The sequence below is a fragment of the Impatiens glandulifera genome, chromosome 1 (assembly GCF_907164915.1).
Source record: "Impatiens glandulifera chromosome 1, dImpGla2.1, whole genome shotgun sequence".
Taxonomy (NCBI): domain Eukaryota; kingdom Viridiplantae; phylum Streptophyta; class Magnoliopsida; order Ericales; family Balsaminaceae; genus Impatiens; species Impatiens glandulifera.
In genome coordinates, this window is record NC_061862.1 from 48,143,294 (window position 1) to 48,165,089 (window position 21,796).

General features: G+C 32.5%; 1 long non-coding RNA gene across 2 annotated transcripts; it reads left to right on the forward strand.

Annotated features, from left to right (window-relative positions):
• The first annotated feature begins 1,439 nt into the window (after positions 1-1,439).
• LOC124922801 lies at positions 1,440-2,746 on the forward strand. Of its 2 annotated transcripts, XR_007097873.1 has the most exons (6): positions 1,905-1,983; positions 2,070-2,139; positions 2,224-2,312; positions 2,376-2,450; positions 2,525-2,613; positions 2,696-2,746. It is a non-coding gene; the product is annotated as an uncharacterized LOC124922801 (long non-coding RNA). The 2 variants fall into 2 exon arrangements; XR_007097872.1 differs by lacking the exons at positions 1,905-1,983; positions 2,070-2,139 and adding an exon at positions 1,440-1,645.
• The last annotated feature ends 19,050 nt before the right edge of the window (positions 2,747-21,796 follow it).

Sequence of the window (21,796 nt, forward strand, 5' to 3'; positions counted from 1 at the left end):
GCCGATCGTGCCATTCGTGGCGATCGTATCGTTTGAGCCGACCGTGACGTCGATTGTGCGGTATTGACCGTGTCGCTCGTGCCGTAGCGGTTTACAATAATGCGCGATCAGTACGATTAAAATCCTAGCGGCGCTTGCGAAAAGGGGGATTCTACGGCACTGTCGATCGTGTCGTTCGTGTCAATCTTGTTTTAATCAACGAATGACTTTTCTTACTTTTCAGGTGATACGATTGAATTTAAAATATTTGTATGGTTTCGTCACATCTACATCTATCTCTATCTTTATTAATGATTCTATGTTAAGTGTTAATATATTTTTATCTTTCAAGGATTAAACTATATCAGGTTGAGATATTTAAGATTGGATAATAAATAAAAATATAGTTTTTGAAAACTAATTATAAATAAATATGTTTGGTTCAATATTGTAATATTATAATGTACCATACCCTATTTTTGTTTTGAAATTATGAATACAATTAACACACTAACACTCCAACTAATTATAAAATTAAGACGAAACATAAAAACATACTTACTGTATCATTAATAACATTCATGAAACTATTCAACAAAATATAATTATACAATAAATAATTAAAATATGGTATAATTTGGTTTGAAACAAACAAATTTATGTAGTTGACATCAACAAGATGGTGTATAATTATTTTTTACCAGATTTTGTACATATATTTTAATTAATATTTTGACTTTTAATTGATTTTGAGAGTATAGAATACAAATTAAAATAATTATATACAAGAGAGAAAAATACACAAATATATATTCCGTTCAATTATTATTTTCGCCAATTTGAGATTATGTAACAATTCTTCACTACAACAAAACCTACTTTCAACCACCCTTATCTGCCAACGCATATTAAGGGTGGGTAAAAGTTAAAAGAAAAAATTCTTTGCCAACCTTTGTACATTTACAACCACCTTTAATTTTTTTTATATATAAATTTTTTTAAAACCTTATAATTTAACTATTCTAAATTTTAATATATTTTTTTTAAACTTTATAAATATTTTATTTCACTATTTTAATTTTATAATTTGAATTTAACTTAAAATTTTATTAATATTAAAAATTAATTATTAGTTTTTATATAACATAATTCTTAAACTTTTTATATCATTATTAAAAAAATTTATTAACATCTGTCTTTTAATTAATTATTATTTAAATTTAATTTAATTAAAAATAAAAAAATAATATAAATTAAAAATAAATAAATTAAATATTATATTTAAAAACAAAGATTGAACTTATATGTTTATTTAAATTAGAAATCTTTCTTTTTGTCTATAATTAGAAAAGCCCAAGCCTAAGCCCATCCCAAGTCCAAGCCTAATTAAATTTCTTTGAACAGATACGTTCATATTCTAACCTAATCACCGACTCTCTAGCCATTTCCTTCCTCCTATCTTTAGAGAGCAGATCTTCATCATCATCATGATATATTCCTCGTGGAGCTACATCGAATTCCTCCATCTATCTAACTATGTAATCACTTACGACTCCTCCTTCTCCTGGACGTCGCAATCAACACACAGGCAATCACTTTTGTTTATCTTCTTCTAATGCTTTGAGAATACACGATCGGAGAAAATCGATTCGAAGAAGTCTCATCAGTATGTATCGATTTCCCTCTTTTTTTGTCAGCATTTACTACTTAAATTAAACGAAATTTGAGTTTCTTTTTATCTGGTGAATTGATTGAATCAATGAATGAATGAATTCTACTATGTCTTCCGATTAATTAGGGTTTATATTAGCTAGGAGGAGAGCATGAATGGAAAATAGATCCTAGCTATATATATAAAATAAACTGGACTGTGGTTTCAGCCTTTGGTAGTAGGTAGTTAAAGAAATCAATTATCTTCATCAGTTCCACATACTCGTATTCTTCTTGGCACTGTTTCATGATATTATACAGTCCAGTTACACAGTTGGAGTTGCAAAACTCGGGGTATTTTAACTATAAACACAAACTAACCAAATTTGTATTATATTGCAAGAGGAATGAACTTATATAAATTGTTTTGTATTTTCAAGATCCGTAGTTGGAAAAATTGAAAAAATTGGGATTCGGAGACTACATCCCCTAACGTTGAATTTTCCACCGGTAGGATTATTATTATTATTATTATAGGAATTTTGATTAAACTCTTGAAATTTATATTTTTTTTCTCTTTGTGGGTATGTGCAGATCCTTCAAGATTCAGGCTTACCCACCAGACATTATTTGTTCGAGTTCACACTAGTTTCTGCAGTCGGAGTCCATTCTTCTTCTATATTGTAAGACATATTTATTATATCTCTTATTGGTTTGGCTGGTCCATTGATAACAATATGTTGCAGGGATGCTCTTTTCAACAAATTTTCAGATTAGTGACTAAGTCTGACTATTTAACGTTGCGAAATGGTTTCATAAGTGTAAGAGTTTCTTCTTTAGAATAAAATTCATTGAGAGAGGATGATGATGATCTTCATTTGTTCTACTGGTGCAGGTTTATATGGGTCCAGGAAGTAAATTTTACTTCCAAAAGTATATCCAAACGTCATTGGAGGATGATTTCAAAACAGTTGTAGGAGTAAGGTTATTATCTAAACAAATTTGATTTTTTTAGATTAAAAAATACGTAATTTGCTTAAAGTTGTATTGTTTTTAATATTAACAGTCATGTCTTGTGGGCGTCATTTGTGATCTTCTTGCTCCTGAATATTAATGGTGAGACATCGTTCTCTGGGAATAGCCGTGGCTTTTCTTTCCAAGATGAATTATGAACTCATAAAAATCTTCTTTCAGGATGGCATATATTGTTTTGGGGATCATTGATTCCTGTAGTGTTAAGGATTAAGGAATCTCTTTTTATAAACTTGTCTTGTTTATGAATTTAGATGTAATTTGTGGACTATACTGTAATTTTCAGATAATCTTGGTGGTTGGAACAGAGCTTCAAGTTATTATGAAAAAAATGGCTATGGAAATCACCCAAAGACATTGCAGACGGCAAAGGAGAATTTTGAGTTAGCCCTGGAGGTTGACAATTCAAATAAACAAGCTAGGTACTTTTATTTATCAAAGTTACATTTTAAATCTCATACACCTGGGGCATTTGTAGCTGTGTAAGTGATACCAAACTCTAAACCTTGTACCTTTTTTCCTTTGTTTTGTCGGCTTACTTCTTCCTTGATTTTTTTATATTTTAAGGGATAACAATTGTATTCCCCTTTTTAGTTGACTATTAACTCCTTTTCTAGTAAATTGTTTCTTTTTACATGGTTATATCAAATAACTGGGTAGTTTGTCTACTTTAAATAGAGGGGCTGCTTTATTGGTTGAAGCTGCAGTATGGGTGATCCAGATGCACAATATGAACTAGGCTGTAAGCTTAGAGTTGATCTAATTTTTTTATTCCTTGTTATTTTTAATTGTTCTAAAGATCAGAAATATGTTCTTATGTGTTTGAACAGAATAAATATGTTTAGTTGGGTCATCAAGCATTCTATTTGGAGAAGGCTAGGTACATTTTTTTGCTGCAAAGGTACGGATTTATTATTTTGTTTGGAGAAGGCATACCAAATTTTTCATAGAAAGTTTTCTGTAGTATCAATATGACAAGAAATATCTTATATGTTTATTATTTTCAATAATATCTACAATAATATCTTATATGTTTATTATTTTTTTTGTTTTTTATACTAAGACCAAGGTATGACAGTTTTATACTTTTATGTTTGAGCTATAATACTATAAAAGGAAAATTAATCCTCTGTATTTGGTTTTTTCTTTTGACAGTATTGATGACAGTATTGATGACTGGCTGTAGTATTGTTGTTAGAACTTATTCTAAGTTCTATTTTTGGATTTAATCCATTCCAGGTTTGTCTTGTCTATCTTTGTTTGATTGTTGATTGATTGTTGATTGATTGAATGTTTCTATATAACATATATGATATCTGCTAGAGATAATTGTTTATAGAAATATTTGTTAGTGATAGATATGTGCACCAAACATCCTTATTAATCATGATTATCAAAGAAATTCGACAATTATTATTGTCGATCTTTATATAATTAATAGTATTATATATTATTGACTTAAGTATATTCACTAAGGTATTCTACTTTAAATAGTTTATACTTTATGTCTCATGATCTTTATTGGTTATTTCAAGTCTTTATTTTGCATATGAATTGTCTCATAGAATTTGAAAACATCTTTAACCTAGATATTTGTATTTCCAAGGCTATTATTTTGACAATTCTACATTGGAAATACTCTTTTTTTTGTCTGGATTTATATAGTTAAACTATTGATGGCACTTTTTCGGATTGAAATTATAAAAAGTTGTTATTTGGTGAACAGACTTTAACATTTATTAGTATTTTGACTGATAAATTAATTGATAAGAGGGTAATAAATTAATTGATAAGAGGGTAGGTAAAAGTTTTTGGATTATTTGAAGATTATTCAAATAACCCAAATCGATTAGTCATTGTTAAACTGAAAAACTTATTTATGTTTCTGGCTTAATCTAGATACAAAACTATATATAAAATGTATTTTTAAATTGGGTTATATAGAATTCTAGGTCATGCATATCACTCATTAGGGCATATGAAACATAATCCAATGTAGATTCATATTTGGTTGAAATGGTGTTTTCAAATCGGTATATTGATCTTCAAGAATTCTTAAAGTTTATTCTTGAAATTTTATAATGAACAATCTTAATATCTAGATTCCAATAATTGAAGATCAATTTAATTCCCTTTTAGAAGTTTAATTGTGAAGAATGAATGATTCAGGTCTTCATCTTTGAGCTGTCAAATGCATGAAGAAGCAACCAGGTTTTGTTTTTCAAATTTTGTGTCGATTTAATTTATATCAATATACCATTTTTCTTTCTTTATCTTAAAAAATAACATTTTTCACATATTTGCAGATTTGGTCTAAGAAGAAGTGGATGTCCAGAAGAAGATTAAGTGGATGAACCCATTCATTTCCAGTTCTTTACTGTTTTGTTCAAAAATTATTTTATTTTGTTTGAAATATATTTGATGTTGGGAGAATTTAGTTAATTTTGTTATTATTAAAAATGTCATTAATGAGTATGTAATTATTTTTAAATTTTCTTTTTTTAATGAATATTTAATTTTAAAAATGAAAATTCGAATAAATTTTTAAAAATAAAATAATAATTATTTTTAAAAATTATAGACTTTTGGCGACGCTTAAATTGATGCTACCGACGCTTAAATAAGCGTCGTTATAACAAACGCCCACCCTGCTTATGGCGACGCATGAATAAGTGTCGGTAATATTTTTGGCGACGCTTTTAAGGGTTGACAGAAGTCTTTTTAAGCGTTGCCATAGGTCTGTTATGTTGTAGTGCTTGTTTAAAATAATAGATAAATGAAATTGAATCAATAGAAAAAAAACTAAATTTCTGAATGAAACATACCGCAAGTTTTATTTAAATTGTCCCAATCTTAAAAAAATTTTATAAAAGAAATTTATAATAAATGTGACATTAAATGACTTCACATCATATTAATAAGAATGAAACAAGTAAAAGAAAACATACACGGAGTATTAGAAATTTTCAAACGTATATATTTTATATGATAGTATCTAACAAGTATGAATATGAGATTAATGTCAAGCACAATTTAGTGGTAAAATTTATGTAATAAAATTTGAATGATTATTATTTTTTTTATAATTAATGTGTAAAGTTGAAAAAAAAAATAGAACTTAAATGTATCATTTTTTAATATAATAAAATTTAATTAAGATGGAAATCTATATTTATTTTATTTGATTAAGTTTTTTTAAAACTATTGGATATAACAAAATTGATATATTAATATAGTGTGATTCAATTTTTTTTAAAGAAATTTTATTTTTTTAAAATTTTCTGTCTAAATTATTTTACTTATATATTTGTCTCTGTTTATTGTATGGGAATCATCCTAATTTTATTATTTTATTATTGACATTATTTATGAATTATATTACCATCTTTATTAATGATTTATTATGTTTTTCATATACATTATAAATCAGAATAGGTACATGTGCGATTATTATATTTTGCAAATATTTATGTAATGTGAAATAAATGAGAATTGTTTAATTATAACAACGCGCTTCCTATTCATATTTTGAAATTTTATGTTACAAAAGTTTGTATATGATCAAACTGACATTCTTATATATCAAAGATTTAAAATTTAGTAAATTAACATCAACAATTCGTTGAACACACGTCTAAATAAATAAACCAACTAAATCGGATAATATTTTTTCATTATTTTTAATAAAATATCACTCTCTCTACAAATTCAATACTTATCAAATTAAGTGAATTAGGTCAATGATTATTATTATTTTTATATACAGATAATTAATTATTATGTTTAACTTGGAATTTGATGAAATGACCTAATAATGACATCATTTTAGGAAATGATACAGGCTTAATAAAGTTTGTAAAAATATTCTCTCAAACGAAAATACTTTTTCGCTTCAGGCAACGTCATCGCGTGATGCGAAGGAATGGCCTAATAATGTTTGCAAATATTATCAAGTCATACATTCGCCTCACGCGATAATGCTTCACGTGACACGAAAGAGTATTTTTCGTCTTTAGACAAGCCGAAAATATCATTTCGTCAAATTTTCTGATAAGAGAACATGAATAGTATGGGGGCTATTTTAATAAATACAAATATTGAGGGTCAATGGTTTATTGTAGGGCTGCAAATGAGCCGAGTTCAAGCTTGTTGGAGCTCGAGCTTGACTCGATTAAATATTTATTAACTGGACTTGAACTCGAGCTCGAACGAGCTTATAAATTTGAGCTCGAGTTCAACTCGACTATATTACCTACAAGATCGACTCAACTCGAAAGCTTGAACAAAAGTTGAATTATATATAATAAATTATTTTCTTTTTATATTTTTCAATACTATATATATTATATACTTTTATTATATATAATATATTAAAGTTTTTTTTATCTCTTTCAATATTATATATAATATACTCATTATTATTTACTTTTATTATATATAATATATTAATATTTTTTTATCATTTTATTATTATATATAATATATTAGTTATTATATCCTCATATTTATTTTTATTATATATAATATATTAACCTTTATTTATCTCTTTCATTATTATTTATAATATACTTTTATTATATATATAATATATTAACCTTTCTTTATCATAAACTCCTAATATTGTTTGTCTGATTTTTTTTTATCCTCAATCAATCATATTTTCCAATTGAAAATCAGTGTTTTTTATATTTATTCAACTCTATCTATATAAACATAAGATTCTCCTATTACATGAAAAATCATAAAGAAAAGAATGAAGAAGACCAACTTACTGATGTTAACCAATAAAATAGTTGGTTCATTTTTTCCTTTGTCGCTAGATTTACTTAAAACAAAAATAAATTAAAATTATCTAAAAGTGATGCTCAAACATTAAACGATTTGACCATATGGGGCTTGAACATTTGATTCAAATGATCCATATGGGCTCGAACTTTTACATATTTAACCATTTAAGGTTTCGTCACAAACAGACCAAACGTCCATCTTTATTTTACAGCGTGTTTATTTTTTTGTTTTTTTTAACCTGTCACATAATTCTTTTATTTCCGTGTATTAAAAATAAAAATAAAATAAATAAAAAATTTAAAGCCCTAAATTAAAAATCCATATATCGTCAATTTTTTTTCTCTCACTTATTATCTTCTTCATCTAGGGTTTTCCTCATCTCTCAATGTTTTTGTGATTTTCATCATCGAAGCTTGGGCGCAATTTATCTCGACTAACTGACCGACCAACTAAAAAGTATTTTTTTGTACATAGATGAAAGGTATATTTTATTATGTTTCATTTTCCAGTTTAATAACGAAATGAGTTAGTGTTATGCTTCAATTTTCAAATGTACACACAAATATCCTTTGAATGAGTTATTTGTATGCTTTATCCTCACTTTTTCTTTTAAAGTCACATCTGAACCAGTTTAAGGTTTATTTCAATTCTTAAATTTCTTCGGCTGAATGATTTGGATAATTATGTACATTGTTAATTAATAATTCTATTTGTTATCATTCATTTTTCAAATCATGATATAAGGTTGGGATCTATAAATAATGTGAATTATTTTTACAGAGAAAGCTATAGAGAAATTGGTTTCTTGATCATTCAACTGGAAAGAATTTTGGGAGTTTTAACCTCTGTGACACAAGAGGTATATTTTGCTCATACTGATATTATTTTGTTCTTTAACTAAAACTGATATACTCTAAATGTTTGGCTACATCTAGTTGTCAAGTAGAAATATAAACGGTTAATTTTTTATTAGATTGAAAATTTTTGGTTATGTCTGGTTGTCAAGGTTCTTAAATTGGTTTATCTAATATTTATTGTCGATGTGGTGAAATTTGTCCAATTTGGACATTCTTGAAAGAAACACCAAATCTTGGTAGAAGATTTATAGGTTGTTCAAATTATAAGGTAAGTAATTTTCTCCTAATGTATATATGTTGAATCTGTAATTTAAACATAATATAGTTTTTATATTCTTTTTACATAATGAAGGAGGTTGTCTTCTTCGAGTGGTTGGATGATCGTTTAACTGGATGAACTCTTGAACTTTTTCGAGAATTGAAAGAGCTGAAATCCCTACATAACAATCTCCAAATGTTTTTGGATAAGAAGTCGAAGAAACTTCAACAATTAGAAGAAGACTCCATATTGTATGGCATCGGGAGAGTTGAAAGAATTACGCAAACAATTAGAACAATTGTTAGAGAAATGATATATCAGGCCAAATGTTTCACCTTGGGAAGGTCCGATACTATTTGTGAAACAGAAAGACGGGACAATGCGTCTTTGTATTGACTATAGAGGGCTTAACAAGGTGACTATTAAAAACAAATATCATTTTCCAAGAATTGATGATTTATTTGAAGGGAGCACAAGTGTTTAGCAAGATTAATCTTCAATCAAGTTATCATCAACTAAGAATCAAGTCAGACGATATTGTCATGACAGCTTTTCGTACCAAGTATGGACATTATGAATATGCGGTGATGTCGTTCAGACTGACTAATGCTCATGCTGCTTTTATGGATCTAATAAACATGGTGTTTAAACTATTTCTAGATAACTTTGTGATAATATTTAAAGATTAATTTTGGTGTATTCGAAAAATAAGGAAGAACATGAGGATCATCTAAGCATAATATTACAAACGTTGTGAGAAAATCAATTATATGATAAATTATCTAAATATGAATTTTGGATGGATAGCATTGCCTTTTGGGACATGTCTTTTCTAAAGATGGTGTAGTAGTTGATCCAAAGAAAATTGAAGTAGTAGTGACATCGCCTAGACCATATATTGTCACCGAGATACGTAGTTTTCTCGGTCTTTCAAGTTATTATAAAAGATTTGTGGAAGGATTTTCGGCATTATCATTACCGTTGACTCTCTTAACTCAAAAATGTGTAAAATTTGAGTGTTTTGAGAATTGCGAATCGAGTATTCAATAACTTAAAAGACGACGGGTTCCAGCTCGGATACTCACTATACCATCAAAAGATGAAGAATTTGATGTTTATTGTAATGCTTCACATACAATATTGAGTTTTGTTTTAATGAAAAATAAGCATGTTATTTCTAACGCATCTCGACAATTGAAACCACATGAACGAAAATAACCTACACATGATATGTAATTGACAGCGGTAGTAATTGCATTGTAATTACATTGAAGATTTGACGATATTTCTTATATGGTCCAAAAGTTGAGATTTTTATGGATTATAAGAGCTTGAAATATATTTACAGTCAAATCGAATTGAATATGCGTCAAAGAAAGTTGCTATATCTGATTCAAGATTATAATTTAACGATAAACTATCATCCCGAAAAAGTTAATGTTGTAGTTAATGCTTTAAGTAGGAAACCATCAAAAGAAATACCAAACATAATTTCAAATATTGTGATTCGTCCTACACTAATTGAAAAAGTCAAGAGTTCGCAACAAAATAATCATCACATCATCAAGATTAAAAGAGTTCTAGAATCATAATCAGCGAGAGGATTTCAACTAGATAAAGATGAAATTTTATATTTTCACAACCGATTATGTGTTCCTAATGATGAGGTTTTAAAGAAAGATGTATTAGAGGAAATAAATTACTCTAGATATACTATTTACCCTAGTAGTACAAAGATGTATCGAGACTTGAGAGCATTATTGGTGGAACATCATGAAAAGAGAAATCGCTCAATTTGTTTCACAATGTTTAACATGTCAACAGGTAAATGCAAAACATCAAAGACCAGCAAAATTATTGCATCCTTTGTCTATTCTACAATGGAAATAGGAAGACATTTCTATGGATTTTGTATGCTACCAATAACAAGAAGTGGAAATACCGTGGTATGGGTGATCGTTGACAGGTTAACTAAATCAACTCACTTCTTAGCTATTCCAGCTGGATTTTTGTTGAACAATTTAGCACGTCTATATGTTAAATAAATTGTACGGTTGCATGGTTTTCCAACATCTATTGTTTAAGATAGAGATAGTCATTTCGTCTTTCATTTCTAGAAAAGTCTACATGAATGTTTGGGAACTATGCTAAATTTTAGTACAACGTTTCATCCTCAAACATATGAGAAAACAAAAAGGATAAATCAAACAATGGAAGACATGCTTCATGCATGTATCATTGATTTTGGTGGATAGTGGGATGATCACTTGTCACTTATAGAATTTTCTTATAATAACAGTTATCAAGCAAGTATATAAATGGATGCATATGAAGCATTGTAGGTCGCAAGTGTCGTTCACTATTGTGTTAGGATGAGATAGACGAAAGAAGATTAATGGGACTTGAGATAGTACAAGAAACAATTGATAAAATTCATGTGATCAAAGAAATTTTGATCAATTCACAAAGTAATCAAAAAAGTTATGTTGATAATCGTAGAAGAGACTTGAATTTTAAAATTGAGAAACAAGTATTTCTAAAGGTATCTACGATGAAGGGTGTTATGCAATTTGGAAAGCGTGGACAATCGAGTCCTTGATTTGTAGGGTCGTTTGAAGTATTACAGAAAATTGGGGATGTTTCTTATAAGTGAATTGCCTCCATATTTGGCAGAAGTATATAATGTCTATCATGTGTCAATGTTAAGAATATATTTGGTCAAATTATTTTGACTAAGGGTCAAATCATTTCGACTAACGGAATTTTGATGATGAGTTTGCATAAAACTTAAAATAAGAAGGAACTAAGCCGTCTAATTGTTTTTGTACAGATGCATCAAAACATGCTAAATTAGACTTAGTTTGAATGAGGTTCATTAGATTTACTGGCTATTAGACGCATGTAACTAGACGTGCAGTCTAACAGACGTAGTTAGACGTGTAGTCTAATAGACGTAGTTAGACATGTAGACTAACAAATACGTAGTTAGACGTGCAGTCTAACAGAGATGTAGTTAGATATGCAATCTAACAGATACGTAGTTAGACGTACAATCTAATAGACGTAGTTAGACGTGTATTCTAACAGATACGTAGTTAGACGTGTAGTCTAACAAATATGTAGTTAGACGTGTAGTCTAACAGACGTAGCTAGACGTGCAGTCTAATAGATACGTAATTCGATGTGCAGTCTAATAGATACGTAGTTAGACGTGCAGTATAACAAATACGTAGTTAGACGTGCATTTTAATAGACGTAGTTAGACGTGCAGTCTAACAGATACGTAGTTAGACGTGCATTCTAATAGACGTAGTTAGACGTGTAGTTTAATAGATACGTAGTTAGACGTGCAGTCTAACAGATACGTAGTTAGACGTGCAGTCTAATAGATACGTAGTTAGAAGTGCAGTCTAAAAGACGTAGTTAGACGTGCAATCTAACAGATACATAGTTAGACGTACAGTTTAACTAATACGTAGTTAGACGTGTAGTCTAACAGACGTAGTTAGACGTGTAGTCTAATCGATACGTAGTTAGAAATGCAGTCTAACTGATACGTAATTAGACGTGCAATCTAACAGACGTAGTTAGACGTGAAGTCTAATAGATGAAAGTTAGACGTGGAGTCTAAGTCCTTCAGATTAGTCTGAAGGGACACTTAGTTTGACGTGTCGTCTAACTCCATTACACTTGGTGGTCTAATGGATTCTACTATTAGACGGGGGTGTTTAACTTCATTAGACTTATCAGTTTAATTAGAGCACGTCTAACGCCTCTCTTCAGCAGTTGCTTGAAGTTAGCATCCGTTTACCCACGATCAACTAGTTGTACGGTACTCCTGCTCCACTTATCCGTACAGAACAGTACGATAGCCAGTTACATCCAATGATTTAATGCCACGTAAGCAAATATTCTTCCCACTACTTGTTTCTTCTAGGACAATCCTAGAAGAATATTCGGCGCACTACCAGATTAGTACGACCACGATCTTTATGCATAGAGTATGTTGTACCTGTGTACTATGGAGGCTTTCCAATGGGTTCTTGCCACGTGTTATTGTAGAAGATTCGACCGTTGGTATATGTTCTCTATTTAAAGATCCTTAAGGACAACGGACGAAAAAAAAACACAACACAATATCCAGAAGATACACGAACGAACAAGCCATACTTGCGAACCTACAATTATTCTTACGAATTGCTTTTTTGCTTACTGTGTGTACATCAAGAGAGAGAGAGAGAGAATCAATGTTTTGTCTAGATGAGTGATATTCTTCAATATATTGTAAGTTGAACAGAGTCTGTTTTGTTAAACAATGAGCTAGCATTGCAACTGTATTTGATTCTAAAAGAAGTATAGTGAATCCTTCCGGTGGTTGGAAGAAGGGTGACGTAGAAGAGTTTTGCTCTAAACATCCATAAACAACTTTGTGTATCATTTACATTGTGTCATCTTCTCCTTCATTGGTTCTTAGCTTCAAACCTGAGCAAATGTTTCCGCACTTGAATCGTTCAAAAGTTTGCAAGGGTTTGTGAAGAATAGAAAGTGATACAAATCCCTAATAGGATTTCTATCAAACCATTTTTGCACGAAGTTGTCATCAATAGTTAGACCCCTATCTCTATTGGTGCCACCGATCCTTTCAATTGGTATCAGAGCCATATTTCTATTCTTAAGCTTTCACTAAGAATGTCGACCATAACCAAAGATGTCAGTGCTACCGCAATCCCCATATTCTCAAGAGAAAACTATAACGTGTGGAAGAAGAGAGTTCATGCTCACCTCTCTTCTCTTCATGACGACATGTGTAGTGTTATCATAGATGGTCCCATCAAGATTGATAAGGAGAAATCCGAATGGACCAGTGAAGACAAGAGGAGAAACAACCTCAATAACTTGGCATTAGACGTGTTGTACAAATCTCTTGATGACAGTATATTCAACTACATCATCGAGTGTGACACTGCCAAGGAGATTAAGGACAGACTTACCCAACTGTGTGAGGGCAATGAGAAAATAAAGGAGAACAAGATCATGGTTATCACTCAACAGTTCGACAGTTTTAAAATGCGTCCTGGAGAAACAATGAATGAGTTTGACACAGTTGTCCAGTAGCTCAACAACGATGCTATGTCTCTCTTCGTGAAGAAGTTTGGCGACTTCATGAAGAAGAGCAACTTTAACTCAAGCTCTTCAAATTCTAATGATAATAAGAAATCCAATGCTAATATTAAGTGTTTTAAATATTCCATTCTAGGTCATTAGCAGTCGGAATGTCGGAAGCCGAAGCGTGATGATAAGAAGAAGGACGGAGAAAATGAGCTGAAAGCTCTTATGGCAGGAGACGGGAAAAATAGACGAAACTATAATGATTCTTACTCTTCATCCAACGACAGTGTTGAAGACGAGGTTGCCTGTTTCATGGAAAGAGAAGAAGAAGAAACTCAGGAAACTAAGGTGATACAGGAAAGTTGTAGGAAAGAAGCATGGAGCATATATACTCTTCTGAGTATACACTTTAGAAGATCAACAATGGCCCTTGCCATTCCTGAGGACTAAGTGTTTTATGTTTTAAAAATATTTTTGGTCTTAAAGACCTCAAAACATTTATTTATTCATTTTGTACATGCACAAAATGAGAGGGAAATTTTATTATGAAAATAAAGATACACGCAGACAAAATGCTCTAATCGGTCTATTAGACGAGGTCGTCTAAAAGAAAAAGCATGTACTTAGACGTATTTTTACTTACACTCTATGCATCTAAGTCTATGTGTCTTGGTTAATAACTTGTGCGGTAAGACGCTGACGTCTAATAGACGTTTAAACGTTTATAATACAAGAGAAATTGGATGCTCACGTCTAACCAAACGCACGTCTAATACGTGTTGTTCGTGTATAATTAGACGTCTACGTCTAATAGACGTTAGAAGTTTATGAGACACGTGATTAGACGCCTGCATCTAATAGACCCATGCGTATAATAGACGTTTAGATCTCATAGATTGGAAATGTAAGAAAAACTTCTAACTACGTGTGTATTAGACTGATCAAGGACAACTGTCCCACACGCCGTGTCATCTAATTTTCCTGCTCAAACATAAAATAAATCGTCTCTGAATAACATGAAGACACGTGTCTTTCAAGTTAAGAGAAAATGACTTATATATCCCCGAAATTAATTATGACTCTTCGGAAAGGACTTCTAATATTAATTAATGGGTCCTACCCCTAGGAAAAATGACAGTTGAGCTATGCGACTCTTGGAAATCTATATAAGGTCATTGTGCATTAGATCGAAAAGTTTTTCTCTCTCAAATCTCTCAAGAACCCTAGATTTCTTTGATCTTCTCTCTAAAAATCCTTGTTCATCTTGTGTCTGTTTGACTTCTTTCAAAAATGGGCAACAAGAGAATCACCCTTGGATATTGTACTTTGCAGGTGGATTTTCCTTCTGTGTATACATTCGATCAACAGGAGGTGGTCGACATGTTCAGATCTCTGGAATATTCCGGTTCCGGGAAGTATCTCTGCGAGCCATTCATATTCTACGAGAAGGAAGTCCGGGAGTTCATTAAATCGGCGACTATGATTGGTGATTATATCACTGCAACGGTAAATAATACAGTTATTTCCTTCAATGAAGCGTCCTATGCGGAGTTCTTTGAACTTCCATCTGAGGGCCATACATTCAACCTGAATCTCCCATCAAAAATCATGGCGGAAATGAAGACTATTGTCTCAGCCGACGGTTCAGAAATCAGACTAAATGGGAGTAAGAAGGTTCTTAAACCCCATTTCATATTGTTGAATGATGTTGTTGCTAAAGCTCTTCAAAGGAGGGCGGGATCGTTTCATCTCTATAGTTAAGATCGTTTTGACTATATGACGGCCATTTCCAAGGATATTCAGGTCAATTGGGCTTCAGCGTTGTTCCTGAACCTATGCGCGATGATTGATCCCAAGAATAAAGAAAGTGTGAGCTTTGCTTCTCAACTTAGTCGACTGCTGGAACATTTAGGGGTCCCTATGGGGGATTCCGAGTCGATCAACTCGTGTCGGGTGTTTAACGTCTTCACAGTCGCTAACACTCTCATTCGAATGAAGAACTCCAAGGAGTCCTTAACTGGCGCGTCAAGTCAACAGACGGGTGGAAGATTCATCACTCGTTCCAAACAACCGACGACTTTTATTCTTTCGACGGGAGCCAAAAGAACAAGAATCGTGAATGAATCAGAGGCTAGTTCTACGAAGAAGGATTCTGGAATAGTTGATTCCAGAGTTAAGCAAGGTCCCTCCTAACTTGATGCTATTCTGATGTCTCCCTTGTCTCATCCTGTGAGCTAGTTGAGAAAACAAGCAAAGTCCTCCATTTCTAGAGGAGAAAAGCCAAAGGTGCCCAGGGTGTCTACGTCTTTGAAAGTCTCGTCCAAGGTAACCCCTACTCAATCTCAGGCCGAAGTGCCTAAATTTAATGTTCCTATGTTGGAACAAGATATGTCTATTTCTATTCCCGTAGTGGAACTTTCTGTCGGGCCAACTCTTGAGCTAGTTGGTCCAAATATTGAAAACATTGACAAGATTCTATCTCCTGTCCGTCAGCCCGATTCAGTAGCTGCTAAAGCTACAGTTATTGTCGAACTAGAGCAAGGTGTTGTTCTTACCCTTGCTGCTGGTGATGTATGTGATCAGGCTCTTTCTTTGCCAAATGAAGAGCCTCCTCTACCAAAACAAGTTCAAGTAGAGTCCGTAGTGAATGGAAAGATAGTCCAATCTGAAGCCATGCATGGGCTCTTTGCAAGACCTCTTTCTACTCACGAGGTAATGAGAGCCACCAGAAAAGCTTTTGGAATAACCATTGGGGAACCAAGGCCTATTCCAAAACCTTTTGAGGTTATTGGAAAAGGGAAGGCAACTACAACCTATTCAAATGAGGATGTCTTTGAAGCAACATGTATTGTTAACCTAATGATGGATCAGGCCAAAGTAAAGGCTGTTGAAAAGATCAAGATCTTCGATACTTGGGTCTTAAATAGAATGACCATTAGGTATGATGAGGTCATCAAGGGAAAAGGTATAAGCGGGCAATGGTTAAAGTTGGTCAACACTAAAAAGAGAGTCCTGAAATGGGCTAAAACTTCGGAAGTCTATGAAGCTCTAAAGAGAAAGGAGCTGGTTGAAGCTAATCTGAGAGGTCGGGCTCTATTTCCGATCCTCCAAGAGAGAAAAGTCAACTTCAATCCTTTGGAAAGGAATGTTGATGTAGAGGAGAAGGCTCTAAAAAGACTTGATGAAATCATGCAGGACTACATCTCCATCGTTCTTAGGTATGTGCATGAAGTAGACTGCTCCGGTGTAAGTCTTTTTAGAAATTCTTCAGATAAAGATGATCTGATGCAATTATCTGATGATTGTGATTTTGTTCTTTCGGAAGATGAGCAAGTCGTTACTCTTCACATTGAACTGGGAAGCCTTTATGTTGAAGAAAAATGTCTAATGGCTCAGCCCAGAATTGAACAGTCCGTGGAACATGTTCAACCAGATCCAATTATTGTAGAAGAGATCCATATCGAACCAGCTCAACCAATTGCAGACCAAGAAGAAGAAGTACTGGAATCCCCTGTTCTTGAATTAGAGGCATCTCTAGAAAAGGAGGTTGAAGTCAGTTATCCCATTGACACGTTCTAAGGGGATCCCTCAAAAGACAAGGAATCTAATAAGAGTTCTTCCTCTCAGGGGGGACAAGACAATAATGATTCGTCTTCCGAAAGTTCTGAAGATTCTCCTCAACCAACTCTTTTGATTATGGTTGCGAACTTTCATGATAATGTTGTTGACCTTCCTCATCATTCTGACGGTACGTCTGATCAGATTCACAAGGTGTGTGAAGATATTCTAGGTGATGAAGAAAAATCTAAAAGTGATTCTGAGAAGGATGAACTAGAGCAGTCCCTGCAGGTTCACACTCATATCAATCCCATTCAGACCGCTCTTGTCGATTCTCAAGAAGTGTAATCAAATGAAGGAACAATTGTTAGTGGGGCAAAGCTTCTAAAGTCTATGACAGAAATGATGAGCACTTTTTAGAAGACTATTGTGAATTTGCAATCCAACATGATGAAGATTATAAAGAATCAGAAATCTAACAAGAAGGAGTTTGCCTCTCTCGTTAAAACTCGTAATGAAATGGATCAAACCATGAAGGGGAACACATACGAGATCAACATCCTCAATAACCTACACTAAATTCGAGAAGAATCGATTCAAACGGCAGTCCGACTTGAATGATTGCGAAAGGGAAGTCAACATTGAACTTCATCAAGAAGTTATGGCTGGAGTGAGCCTGCTTCAAAGTCAAATGGTTGAGATACAGGGTCATATGAGTAGAGATGATGCGGAGCGAATGGAATAAGTTGATTCCTTCGTAAGACAAATTCAGGCAGTTGAAGATATTGAAGCAGCTGCTAATAAAGAGAAGAACCTCATTTCCCGTGGCAATGATAATTTTAAAAAGAGGGAAGGAAGTTCTAGACGAGGTAGTAGCAGTAGAGGTGGTGTTTCAACCGGCATCATCGAAGAGAAAACAAACCGATGAAGGTGGAAGTTGCAGGCCAACCAAAAGAGGTAGAGGTCACAGCGGTGATCGTGGTGGTGGAAGTGGTAGAAGTGGTCGTGGTGGCCGTTCTCTCCCTCTATTCGAAACCTTTTGAAGGGTGAAGGATTTAGCGGTGAAGGATTCAACTACCCAATCGTGAAAAGGGAAGATCAATAATCTCTCCTCTTCTAAAACTATCTTTTGTTGGTTTTCGAACTAGGTTTTTGAACTGGCTCTTTGAATATTGGTTCTTGGAACCTATTTCTTTAGTTTGCGAACAAGTTTTACTCTTTCTTTAATTGGATGGATGTTTATCTAATTAATTATGCAAACTTTTAACATCATCATCAAAAAGGGGGAAATTGTTGGGTCAAATTATTTTGACTAAGGGTCAAATCATTTCGACTAACGGAATTTTGATGATGAGTTTGCATAAAACTTAAAATAAGAAGGAAACTAAGTCTTCTAATCGTTTTTGTGCAGGTGTATTAAAACTTGCTAAGTTAGACTGAGTCTGAATGAGGTTCATTAGACTTATTGGCTATTAGACGCATGTAGTTAGACGTGCAGTCTAATAGACGTAGTTAGACGTGCAGTCTAACAGAGACGTAGTTAGACGTGCAGTCTAACAGAAACGTAGTTAGACGTATAGTCTAATAGATACGTAGTTAGACGTGTAGTCTAACAGACGTAGTTAGACATGCAGTCTAACAGATACGTAGTTAGACGTGTAATCTAACAGATACGTAGTTAGACGTGTAGTCTAACAGACGTAGTTAGACGTGCAGTCTAACAGATACGTAGTTAGACGTATAGTCTAACAGACGTAGTTAAACGTGCAGTCTAACATATACGTAGTTAGATATGCAGTCTAATAGACGTAGTTAGACGTGTAGTCTAACAGATACGTAGTTAGACGTGTAGTCTAACAGACGTAGTTAGACGTGTAGTCTAACAGATACGTAGTTAGACGTTCAGTCTAACAGACGTAGTTAGACGTGCAGTCTAATAGATACGTAGTTAGATGTGCAGTCTAACAGATGTAGTTAGACGTGTAGTCTAACAGATACGTAGTTAGACGTGTAGTCTAACTGATACGTAGTTAGACGTGCAGTCTAACAAACGTAGTTAGACGTGTAGTCTAATAGATACGTAGTTAGATATGTAGTCTAACTGATACGTAGTTAGACGTATAGTCTAACATATGTAGTTAGATGTGCAGTCTAACAGATGAAAGTTAGACATGGAGTCTAACTCCTTCAGATTAGTCTGAAGGGACACTTAGTTAGACGTGTCGTCTAACTCCATTAGACTTGGTGGTCTAATACATCATGCTATTATACGAGGGCGTCTAACTTCATTCGACTTATCAGTCTAATTGGAGCACATCTAATGCCTCGCTTCAGCAGTTGCTTGAAGTTAGCATCCGTCTACCCACGATCAACTAGTTGTACGCTATTCATACTCCACTTATCCGTGCAGAATAGTATGATAGCCAGTTACATCCAATGATTTAATGCCACATAAGCAAATATTCTTCCCACTACTTGTTTCTTGCAAGACAATCCTAGAAGAATATTCGGTGCACTACCAAATTGGTACGGCCACGATCTTTATGCACAGAGTCTACTGTACCTATGTACTATGGAGGCTTTCCAATGGGTACTTGCCACGTGTCATTGTAGAAGATTCAACTATTGGTACATGTTCTCTATTTAAATATCCTCAAGGACAACGGAAGAAAAAAAACATAACACAATACACAGAAGATACACGAACGAACAAGCCATACTAGCGAACTTACAATTATTCTTACAAATTGCTTTCTTGTTTACTGTGTGTACATGAAGAGAGAGATAAAATTAATATTTTGTCTAGCTGAGTGATATTCTTCAATATACTGTAAGTTGAACAGAGTCTATTCTGTTCAATAGTGAGCTAGCATTGCAACTGTATTTGATTCTAGAAAAAGTATAGTGAATCCTTCTGGTGGTTAGAAGAAGGGGTGACGTAGGAGAGTTTTTCTTCAAACATCCATAAACAACTCTGTGTGTCATTTACATTTTGTCATCTTCTCCTTTATTGGTTCTTAGATTCTAACCTGAGCAAACGTTTCCGCACTTGAATCGTTCAAGAATTTGTAAAGCTTTGTGAAGAATAGAAAGTGATATAAATCTCTAACAGGATTTCTATCAAACCGTTTTTGCACGAAGCTGTCATCAATAGTTAGACCCCTGTCTCTATTGGTGCCACCGATCCTTTCAAAATATATGTCCATAATAGTGATCATGTGATTGAACACACTCTATTGGAACTAGAGAAAGACTTATCATACAAGGAGAATCCAATACGAATTGTGGATAGAAAAAAACAGGTTCTTTATCGATGCATTATTAAACATGTCAAAGTTCAATGGAATAATCATTTAGTAAAAGAAGCGACATGAGAACTAAAATCTAATATTAAAAAGAAATATCCACAACTATTTGAAGTAAATTCAAGTTTGGAGGAGAAAACTTCTTTTAATTAGGTAAGAGTGTAATAGTTGTAAAGAGAATATAATGAAATAATATATATATATATATATATATATATATATATATATATATATATATATATATATATATATATATATATATATATATATATATATATATATATTTGGCTAAGTGTATGAGTGACACCTGAGAATGCCACTTAAGTTTATATATATAGAGAGAGAAAGTAGGGAGGGTGAAAGAAGAGAAAGAAAAGTGCTCAGAAGATGGGAGAAGTTTGGGAAGAGAAGAGTTTAGGACCTGGTTTAATTGATATATCTAAGAGTTTGGATTAAAGATAAGAAATATACTCTTGCTACAGTTTAATTATATATATATATTGCTACAGTTTAATTATATATATATATATATTTTGTTGTTTCAAGATAAAACATTTTTATTCAAAATAGGTTTATAAAAATATGGTTCAAGAATATATATATATATATGTTGATGATAAATTTTGAAATGATTTTTGATAAAATGAGGGTTTATGATATATGGTTTTGAAATGACTTTTGATAAAATGATGGTTTATAATAGATGATTTTAAAATGATTGTGATAAATAATAGATTATGACAAATGGTTATCTAAATAGTTTGAGCTTCTTATTTCGACAATGACATGTAATACGGTATATTTGGACTTGAAAATATAGTTTTACATAATTATGACGATTGAACTATTTTTACTATTCTGGAATTGTTCTTGTACTTGTTAATCTAATAATAGACTATTTGTGCCTCGAGTGTCGCTTATACCGGTTATGCATCAACGCAAGACCTTTATGTCTTAGTTGATGGCTACTACGTCAATTCAAGACTTTTATGTCTTGGTTAATGACAATTACGTCAATGCAAGACCCTAGTCTTGATTGATGGCTATTGCGTCTATACAAGACTTTTATGTCTTGGTAGATGGCTTGTTATTATGTTATTACGATATTAGAGTCACTATCTTGATCCATGTAATACGAGATATTATAAGTATATATACGATTTTTAGATAAAGAATTTATACATCTATTTAAGAATTGGTTTTCTCTCAATTTATACATTATTTTTTATCCAGATGTAGAAAGATGTAATTTTCTTACT